General features: G+C 46.8%; 1 long non-coding RNA gene across 1 annotated transcript; it reads left to right on the plus strand.

Moving 5' to 3' along the window:
* Positions 1-3,518: 3,518 nt before the first annotated feature.
* Positions 3,519-6,842, plus strand: LOC118152675 (uncharacterized). Its single transcript, XR_004741408.3, has 3 exons — positions 3,519-3,750; positions 4,031-4,087; positions 6,708-6,842. It is a non-coding gene; the product is annotated as an uncharacterized LOC118152675 (long non-coding RNA).
* Positions 6,843-11,162: the final 4,320 nt, after the last annotated feature.

Consider the following 11,162-nt stretch of genomic DNA (forward strand, 5'->3'; position numbering starts at 1 on the left):
AGTGCTGGGAGAGGGCAGGGGCAGCAAAGATAAGTCAGGTTGCCCAGCTTTCATTCTGTGAACACTTTTGGGAGAGACGGACAGGGGTCTCACCTGGAGGAGGGAGTGAATCATTCTTCCTCAAAGGATACATCAAGAACTCAATATGTGTATATATTAGGGGTGAAGATGTGCAAACTTTCCCATAGTTGGGAAGGCACATTTGCCACCAAAATAGTGGCTTCATTCTCCTGGCAAAGGGAAAGGACTAACATTTATGAAGCACCTACTGTGTGTTCCAAGGTTATATGGTTGCTGGGCTGCCTGAGGACAGAGGAAAAGATGACTCTATAAAATTATTATTACCATATTCTGCAGACAGAAGACACAGTAAGCTGCCCAAAGTCACAAAACGAGTCATTGGCCAAGCCAGAATTAAAACACAGGCCCTTGATGTCAAAGCTGATGCTCTTTTTACACCTGCATAATACGTCTCTGAAATCATATAACCCTGACCAGAATAAAAGTGAGCTGGAATGAGTGCCTGGGTCTACAACTGTGGGAACCTCAACTCTTCCACAGTCACCAAAGTCAGGGAACTTCGTAATGCACAAAGATGGAAGAAAAACTCCCCTCCAACCAGCCTCTTGTACTCCATGAGACAAATGTTCACATTCTTGCTGCCTGAGTCACACACACCAGTAAACAGTACAAATATTGATCCACATATTTCATGTTTATAGCCTCTGTTCTACAGAGTCCTTAAGCAGCTCCTATATATCAATTTATTTGTCAACAGGTGTGGCGGTCAAGGTGAAGGGTCAGTACCATGAGGCCACCCTGAGGGATCCTCTGGGGACCCTGGGGTGGCCTTGACACAATACACCAAGGTATAGGGAGTAAAGCTGGTGGTAATCATCTTTGGGTAGGGGTGGGTCTAGGTTTCAAGGGGAAAAGGTAAAACTTGTGCTTTGTTCTGTATAATATTTAGCTTTGAACAGAAGAGAGACATGAAGAATGTAAAAGAGCACTTGGCAAGGTCCTAGACAAGATGGGGTTGGAACAGAAAATGAGTAAGGGAGAAGAAAGCAGGCAGAGACTGTACAAGGTAAGAATGAAGAAGAAAGAAGGTAAGAAGCCAGCAAGTTGAGATTGTCTTTCCTTTCTCCTTCTTCCTAAACTGAAGTAAAAAGGGAAAGTCTGCTGAGACTCACTCACATTATTAAACATGTCTCTAGGTAATCCAGGTCTCCCCACCCCACCCACCAGTGTATCTACCCTCTCTGAGCCATTGGGAACAAGGCCCATGTCTACACAGGCAAAACAATGAGCATTTCCACACTTGAATGTAAGTCATATGGATGGAAAATGAACAAGATGGGTTGCTTCCTCTAGGAGAGGGTTTCTCAACCTTGGCACTGTTCATATTTTGGGCCAGACCATTTTTTTGTTGTCAGGGAGCCTTCCTGTGCTTTATAGGATGTTTAGCAGTGCCCTAGGCCTCTACCCACTAGAAGCCAGTAGAACCCCCAGTGAGGCAACTAAAAATGTCTCTAGACATTGTCAAAATTGCCCCTGGTTGAAAACTGCTGTTCCAGCAAGCTACGGGCTATATGCTTCCTTGAACGAGTTTTTAGAAATAGTTATTCTACCTTCCTACATCTTGAAGGACCTGCCTCACGACTGGCCTCAATGTGTATCCCGCTCTCCGTCCCCATGTCTGATGATGCACTTCTAGATGTACCCAGAGAGAGAATTTGTACAAATACCAAGGGTGAATGCTTTTCTTCTGCCTCTGAGGTCCACTCCTCAAACACCCCTGCAAAATCTGGAATAGACTAGGAATAAAAAGCTTTAGTACTGACCAGCGAGAGGCAGAATCATTGAGGAGAATTCTGAGTCAGCAGAGCCTGGTTATGGGGCCCCTCTGCCCTGGGGACAAGGATCCCTCCATCTTTTCTTGTGCAAGTAGAAGCAGAAGACACCTGGCAGGCTGCAACTACATGTGTGCCCTTCCTTTCTCAGGATCCCATGGCCCTTGTTCCTGTGTTTTTCCATCTGCAATGGAAAAGACTGGACTGGAAAACCTATAAGGTTTCCACCCAACTCTGATGAACCACGTTCTGAGAGTTTATGACTGCAAGGTTATATAATTAGAAAAAGCCTGATCTTGCGGTGCATTAACGATATGCAGAGCATGCTATGAATTCCCTCACGGTTACCTTTTAATTACCTGAATGGATATAGGCAAAGCATTGCTAATTTGAAAGGAAGAGATAAATCCAAATCTAATCTGGCTGGACATCAAATGCAACATGAGTCTCTCTCTCTGTCAAACACACATACACACACATATACAGGCACACACACATCTGTAATACAAAGGAGATCCCCAAGAGCTCAAGGAGAAGCCACACATGGGAACAGTTCATTGATAACTGAGAGTTAGCCAAAACATTTGGCTATTTTAACATTTTTAATTTAACAGATAACATTGATATATATGTATTGTGTGCAATGTGATGTTTTGAAGTATATGTATCCAAATATATATTTTGATTCATTTTTAGCAATAAGCCAAAGCCTAACTTGACCTGAATGCTTGGTTAATGTTTAATGTCCAGCAAAATGCCAGAGTGCCCGTGCCTTTAACTCTCCCTGGCCTAACAAGATCAATGGAAGAAAACATCTCTGCCCTCTCATCCTGAATTTCCCCAGGGCTGTTTCATTTTCTCTCTGTCTCAGTGTCTCTCCATTTGCATACGTCTCTGAGTCTCTGCATCTCAGTCGCTGGGTCTCTGTCCCTGTCCACCTCTGTGTGCACCTCTGTGTGTCTCCATCATCTTTCTGTGTGACCCGCCCACCCCCACCCCACCTCCACCTCCCTCCCTCCTTCCTCCTTCTTGCTCTTTCTCCCACCAATCACAACAAATTGACACGGAGCAGAGGCCCTGTCAGGAACATTATCTGCCTGTTCAGACCAAAGGGGTTTTCTTTGTGCATCTCGCCGTGATTCATCTTCAGAGGGATCGATTCCTGGGCATCCATCTCTGTGTCTGCAGAAAAGCTCTAAAGCTGCTGCTTCCCCACTTGGCCTGGACCTCTTGCTCTCTTGCAGCAACAGCTCTGTGGTTTGCTGGCGTCCGCCCCTCCGGAAAAAAAAATCACTCAGGGGTGGGAGGAGATGCTGACACCACCGAGGCCAAGCTAAAAGCAGCTCCTTGGAAGGAGCAGAGCCAGGACAATGGGCCTGGGATGAGAACTCCAGCCAGCTCCCAGCCCCCTCCGCCCACCTCGGAGGGCATGCCTCTCATCTTGTGTGCTCAACATCGTGATTATTTATGGAGTTGTAAAGTGTCCTTCAAGCAGCTCATTCCTCTCAACAAGCTGTAAGGCAGGCGAGAGAAGGCTCCGGCCAAAACCGGGCTGCCTGGGGAGGAGGTGGCAGGGCTGGGAGTGAGGGAGAGACCCCTTCATCCTCCCCCGCTCAACTCGCCTTTCAGGCTGACCTTGGAAAGTGCAGACTGGCTCAGATTTCCTCTGCTGTGGATGTCTTCCCCAGAGAGCTATGTGCTAGCTGTGTGCTCCGACAACAAGGGAAGCACGCAGGGCCTGCTGGAGGGGTGACAGTGAGCACGTCCAGGGTCTGAGCAAAGACAAGAATGAGGTGTGAGCTGGCCTTGACTCTACTGTCTTTCCCCAGAGCTGATGATCTCCCTGCTGTGTCAGGCAGACTGGGCACGGCCTCCACAAGCCCATTTCTAGGTCTAGGTAAGCAGAGATCACTGCTGAAGCCCTTAGGACAAGGCTGAAACTCTCTTGAGGCTGTTCTGGCTGTTGGTATGCCCCTGGCCCAAGCCAAGGGTGTTGGGGAGCATTCTAAGTGTTTCTGGAAATGATGGTGGACAAGGATTACCTAGGAGTGGCCCCCTCAGACCTCACAATCTGAGATACAGGGAAGACAGGGGTTTTAGGAATGAGGGTTCTCTGTAGCATGCTGTACTGACATCTGGATCAGATTGATGGTAATCCTGGCCATGCTTTTTTGTAGGAGAATAATCACTGAATACACCAAGGATCAGAATGGGAGCAGACCAGGCATCAAGAGGTAAGTCCTGAGAGGTTGGGAATGTGAGCTGACCCATGAGTAACTAACACTATCAGCAGCTGAGGGCAAGCGGGCATTTGCTCCTGGAGTCAGAGATGAAGTGGCTGATAATAGAGAAGCAGGGCTCCTCCGCAACTTGGAATGGTGGTGCAGTGGACTTGATGCTCAAGCATATGCTCTCAGGCACCCTGGGTTTGAATCCTGGCTTTAGAGTCAACAAGCTGTAAGACTCCAGGCAGCTCCCTTATCTTCTGTGTGCCTCAGTTTTCCCAACTGTACAATGGGGCTAATATAATAGCGATATGTCTCCTAGGTATGTTGCAAGAGTTAATAAGATAATAGACCAGTGCCTAGCTTATTGCAAACAGCTGTTATTATTTTCATAGCTATTACTGGACTTGGGAATTGAATTTGATTTTCACCTAATTCCAAGTCCAGACCTTAAACCAGATACTTCATTTCTTCAGCCTTTGGTTTCTTGTATAAACCTGTTTTTATCTCACAAGGTTGTTGTGAGGATTAAATGTGAATGTATGTGCACACATTTGCTAAAACTGCAAGTGATTATCCAAATGTGAGCTGTTCCCAGGTACCACTGGGGGAGGGGACAGCATCTAAGAGATGAGGAAGAAAGGAAATGAAGACCCACATCTGGATTGGGTCTTGGGAGGTATTAAGCACACCTTCATGAGGCAATCCAGGAAGACTTCCTGCAAGAAAGGGTTGCGCAAGCTTGTCTCTCAGCAGTCTGAAGAAAAGGTGACTCTGTGGGAATATTATTTGACAAGACGCTCTGAGCAGTGACACCTACTGCCATGGGCTATGTAATAAGGAGCAATAACTCCAAACCAGGTTGTTGCCCTCTTGGGTCTGCAGAGGAGGAGAGCCACAGATCTCATGGAGAGTGTGTCTGGGACAGCATCATCTCCAGGAGGACATACATACTCTAATCCTGTCAAATGTTTGTTTCCCCCGAAGCCGCAAAGGCCCTGCCATTAGTGGTATTCACAAATATTTTGGTTCTTTCTCTTCCCTGGCACATGGTAGGATGCATGTCTGCGTGCCTTAAAGTTAGGCATGGCATATGATTTGTCTGCAGCTTGTATGTGATGTGCGATGAAATGTAGACATGCCTAATTGCCAGCACTTGACTTCAATTTTCCTTTTTTTTTTGCATTAGAAGCTTGTGTCCAGATGATGCCTCTCTCAGCCTGGTCTCTGAGTGACTAGGCAAGCAGATCTTGCTTCCAACTTGTGTCCAACATGTAACATGAGCAAGGAATAAAAACCCTCTTTGCATGAAATTGCTGAGATATCGGGGTCATTTGTTTCTGCAGCACAGGCTAGCTCATTCTGACTAATGTGCCCTAAAACATACAGTCTCAGCACCTGCTTTGTATTGCTATGTCTAGCCTTCAAGTGGAACCTGGATCTACTTGCCCATGATCCCCAGTGCAGCTACAGTGACATTCAAAGAGGAATAGAGGGGAGGACTAGAACCCAGGTAAACAGGGAGTAAAAACAGGAGGTGCTGAGCCTGGGGTGCCCCACCTCATGAGAATAAGTTTTGCTGGGCTTAGAGAAATGCTGAGCCGATCTTGTTCACCTCCACGACATTTTGTTCTGTGTTCCTGTCACAGAATTGCCCCTTGAACTAGAATATTCAGATCTTTCCTCACTGATGCACAGGCTTCCCTGGAATGGAGAACTTTAAAAGAGGAGTGGCCTAGGAAATGGCACCTACGGTGATCTTATCTTATTCCCCAATTCTTCCCCCCCCCACCCCGCCCACCGTCTCAAAACAGAATCCTCTCAGTGCCCAGGCTTTTATCTCATTGATCTGGATGTGATTTACAGCAGATAATAACAAATAACCATTATAATAATACTAGCCTTTTGCATAACACTTACTATGCGCCAGATGGTGCTTTAACCACGCTACGTGCTTAAAATCTTCACCAAAACCTCATGAGGAAGTACCATTGTTCCCATTTTTCAGATGAGGCAACTGAGGCACAGAACAGCTAACTAACCTGCACAGGATCACACAGCCCATTCACACCCAGTCCGTGTGGCTCCATAGCCCCTGCTCTTAATCACCACACCATACCACAAGCATAACATTTTATCTCCCTGGAATCTGGCTTCTTGGCAAGGGGTCCCATCTGTTCTATCTTGGGGAGACTCCGGAGTAGGGATGGATTTCAGAGTATCCTCTGAACAGAGTGGCGATACCATGTCACATGCATCAGACCCTGCTATGACCAGAAGCTCTTTGGTGTCTCTGCCAGCCCTCTGTTCCCCCAGGCCGACTATAGCCCCCGCCTATTATTTCAAGAGCAGCTCTTTTACTGGCTACATCAGAAGTAGATGTTGACTTCTTGAGGCACACCCCGCTGTTGGTGGCTACCCAACAGCTATTGCTGTCTCCCTTCTACGAGAACACTTGTCTGGGGTAGGTGGGATGGTGCCAAGCTCATTGCCACACTTCTTCAGCTGTGAAGTGAGTTCCTTGGTCATAAGCAGTGCTGTATGGAATATCATGTTGGTAGATAAGGCATGATGAGGATAAAACCTGCTTGTTCTAATTGGTTGTGATAACTCCATTCTCTGTTGCCAGTTACTATTCTAGGACTGGGCATGTAACTCTGTTCCGGCCAACGAGATGAGAAGAAACCCTACACGGTGTTGGGAGTTGCTGAGGAACCTCTTCCTCCGAGGAGGAATGCCCCTCCCACCTTGTCTCTCAGGAGGTGAGCAGCCATATAGCAACTTGAGGGATGATGACCTGTTGGCCTGGCAGAGTGGCCAGGCAGGAAAAGCCTGGGGCTTGGATGACCTCACTGAGCTGACCAAGCCTGGAATGACCTCTTTTTTTTTTTTTTTTTGGGACGGAGTTTTGCTCTTGTTACCCAGGCTGGAGTGCAATGGCGCAATCTTGGCTCACAGCAACCTCTGCTCCCTGGGTTCAGGCAATTCTCCTGCCTCAGCCTCCTGAGTAGCTGGGACTACAGGCACGCGCCACCATGCCCAGCTAATTTTTTGTAATTTTTTTAGTAGAGACGGGGTTTCACCATGTTGACCAGGATGGTCTCGATCTGTTGACCTCGTGATCCACCGGCCTCGGACTCCCAAAGTGCTGGGATTACAGGCTTGAGCCACCGCGCCCGGCCCTGGAATTACCTCTTTTACACCCAAAATCCCCCTACTACTGAAGCCACTTTTGTTCAGATACTCGGCTGCTTGCTGCCTAACAGATCTTACCAAGAACAACTCTCATTGGTTTATTTTCTCCGAGGATACCTCCGATGAGGTATGAAGCGAGGGGACCCAATTAGTCTGGAGGCAGCCACATTCCCACGCTTAGAAAGACCACTGTGCTAATATCTGAGAAATGAAAGCATTCTTCAGGTCAGGTCTCAGTGACCAAAACACAATTAACTAACTCATTGCTCATTTTAAATCAAAGTATATTCAGTATCTAATCTTAAATACAATCATACAACTAATTTTTTGCCAGGGAGACAAAATTCCACTAATGTCTTACAGAGAACTCTCCCATACACAGGTTGACGCTTACTTTCCTTTAGTTCCAGCTGGAGATAATGACAGGTGGAACTTTAAGAAGCTTCCTCCATAGGGCCCTGTGAGGTGCTGGGTGTGTAGAAAGGATGGGAGAATGGTACCTTGAAAAGGATAAGAGAAGCTGCACAGAGTATGAGCTAACTCCCTGGTGGGGAGCAGCCCCTCAAAACCTGACCGTGGGAACAAGAAGCAGTTGCTCAGGGACTCCAAGACTGAAAGTTATAAGCTTTAAATTGCTGATCCACATTTGCTGTGTGACCCTGGGCACTTCTTCCCTTCTCTGAGCCTCCATGTACTCAAGAGTAAAAACAGGGCAGTAGCATCTAGACTGGTGAGAATGGAGGGAGGCTGGAGTAGGGGTTAGAAAAAAGGACAGCCATTACTAGTACTCTGGTTCCCATCCTGGCCTGGGATAAGCAAAGTGATTTCTAACAGAACTCTTTAAATTCCTCAGTGGAGAGGCAGTGCCACAAGCAGGTGGCTATGCCCATTGAGACATCCAGGCTGAGTAGGAGTGGCTTTGGAGGGCATCCACCACAGAAGAAAACATGTCATGTCTTTCGGAGGCAGATTCTGTGGTGGGGCTGAGTCTGTGGCTGCCTTGCTCTGATTGGCAAGAGGAAGCTTACCTTGAATGAGATTCTAGAGGATCTGGGTAGGAATTCATCAGGTCAGCATAGAGTAGTAAAATAAGCCATGTTTGGGAGCCAGAATACTGGGATTTTTAATTCAGCCCTGCCACTGACCAGCTTGAGAGTCTTGGGAAATATATTTAAGGGGTATATGCCTCAGTTTCCCCATCTGGAAGGTGGGACTCATAACCCTGTCACAGGAACATGGGAGATTTGGTGGTGATGCAAGCACTGAACAACTGGTGGCCAGAGCTTCTCCTATGACCCATCACCAGCTATTCTGCACATAGAATTCAGCATGGAGCATCCAGCACGTAGGAGGGGGTGTTCGGAGTAGAAGAGTAAGTACAGTGGCTCATTTTCAAGTCCAGTTCCTCACTTTAATTGAGTTTTGCTGAAAAGCCCCATGCAAGCACTTTTCCTGCCATTTTGCCAGATTTGATTCTCGCTGATAACACAAATGCAAGCGGCTGCTGAAGATAGATGACTGCTGTTGGCAGTGGGACGGGATGCTATGGATGAGCAAGTGGGCCTGGGAAGAGCAGAACTTGCTCTGCTCCAATCAGGGCCCCTATTAATGTGCCTCTCCTCACAACCCCCTGCTCATGCCCGTCCTGCCCGGCCATTCCCAGCTGACATTTCTAGTCCTCACCCTCACCAAACACCCTGCAGGACAAGAGCACTCACAGTGTCTAGGTACTACTCTTTGTTTAAGGCTGCCTAAGTGATCAAAGTGTGTCTTTTGGAAGATGTCGTCATAAGGCTCCTGAATTAGGATCCATCCACCAGGTTACCTGGTAGAAAGCAGGACACCGATGGAATGGATGTGGGAAAGGGTAGCTTTGGATAGTGATGGCAAGGTGGGAGATGAGTCAAGTTGCAGGCTTTAGTACCTATGTGATGGAGCAAGCCTCTCCGAGATGGAAAAGCCTTTGTAGGTTCAGTTTCAAAGAGGGTCAGCCCATTTCCTTCACCAGCAGACCAGTTACAGGGAAAGTTACCCACCACTCATCCTCATACACGTCACATTCCACACACTGCAACAGGGTAGGAAGATAGAAGCTGTTACAACCCTCAGTGCAGGATTAGCAACAGAAAGTAAACAGAAAACCAAATGGGAGTAAGAAGATCCCGCCGCCTTGCAGTTATTGCCACCTTTCAAAAGAAACTCCAGTCATTTTCTCTAAATGGAGCATTCTTACCTGAGGGAAAAAAAAAACCCTGCAACTTGAAAACAAATCAAATGAAGAAATAAAGGCTCCATTGTGATTCTAACTCTTACCCCAGAGGAATTCCAGCTCATCACACTTCTTAGTTTCTCTTTTGATGTTACGTCTTTTAAAATAAAATATTTTAGCCATAAAAAGTATAGCTAATAATAAGATAAACATTATGGATCCACTGACCATTTTACAAAATTAAACATTATAGTTTGAATTGAAAGCCCTTATAAACGCTTCCCAGGCTCCTCACACTCCCACGTCTAGTGTTTGTCATGCCCATTTCTATACAGGTTTTCATGCTTGCCCAGGAGATGCGTATCCGCAAACAATATAAAGCGTTGGTTTATATTTTTTAAAGCTTTATACAAATGGCATATTCACTGCCTCTCCTGAAACGTGTTTTTTCTTTATTCAATGTTACATGTTTGAGATGTATTCACGATGATCCATGTAGCTCTGATTGAATCATTTTCTCTGCTGTATAGATGGACATTTTGGTTTTCTCCAGTTGTTGCTATTGCAAACAAAGCCACTGTTAGCATTCACACTCACCTCTCCTTGTGCACAAATAGGAGAGATCCTAGGTACACACCCGGGAAGAGAATGCCTGAGTAGAAAATGTACCTTATCACTTTCACAAGGGGAGGAAAGGTGAATGAAGCAAGGGTGCCGCAAGGACCCCTGGCTGAGAACCTCCCACACCCACATGGCAGGGAACATTTTGCCCAAAGGCAGCAGCATCTACCCTAATGAGCAAAATCAGACTGTGGTCAAAGTAGCCAGAAGTTTTGACAATTGCTGTCCTTTCCTCCTAAGGAAGGTGTGGACAGAGAGAATGGTGTGTGAGGGGAGGTGTGTAAGAGAGAGAGAGAGAGAGTGTGTGTGTGTGTGCGCGCGCGCGCACATAAGATCCACAGAAGCTGTGTCCTTTGTCTTTTGGACCAATGCATCCCAGCACCTAGGGCAGTGTCTTGCCTGCATGTGCATGCAGTAAATACTCCTTACTTGAATAGATACCATGCATGGATGTGCACATGTGCACCCATGTACATGTTCCGTGCTGAGGGGAGCTTCCCATTCAGGGAGCGCACAAGAGCCGAGATGTTGGGAGGCAAGACGATCTGGACTCCCAGCTCCTTAGTGCAAACGTAACGACAGACCATCAAGCCTTGAAGAGAGGCAAGTGGTACCTGCCACCTGCATTTCTGGGAAAGGATGGAAGAAGAAGATCCTTGGCATTTAGACAGCACGACAAAGCCAGAGGAAAACTCGAAGGAAGGCTTGTGGTCATCTTCCTCACAATAGCAAATATCCTCCTCAGCAAGTCTGAAGAGCCAGCAAATGGAAGCCAAAGAAGTAACAAATGAAAGCAAAAAGGAATTTAAAAACTAAACAGACAAGATAGAGAAAACCCGACACGATGGATGATACGAAGCAGTTTAACTTGGAGGAACCACCACCTTAACTAGAGAGACTCTCAGGGACCTGGAATTTTGTTGCCCTGGACCTCAGGTTGTGACCCCTGCCTTCCCAGACCATGGAAGCTTTGGGGGCAACTTAAGTAGAAGTAATAATTTCAGCTGTTTCTACTTTTTTCCCCATGGTAGAAATATGGTAGGCAGAGAGCAGGCCAGG

Source organism: Callithrix jacchus, chromosome 4 (assembly GCF_049354715.1).
Source record: "Callithrix jacchus isolate 240 chromosome 4, calJac240_pri, whole genome shotgun sequence".
NCBI classification, from domain to species: domain Eukaryota; kingdom Metazoa; phylum Chordata; class Mammalia; order Primates; family Cebidae; genus Callithrix; species Callithrix jacchus.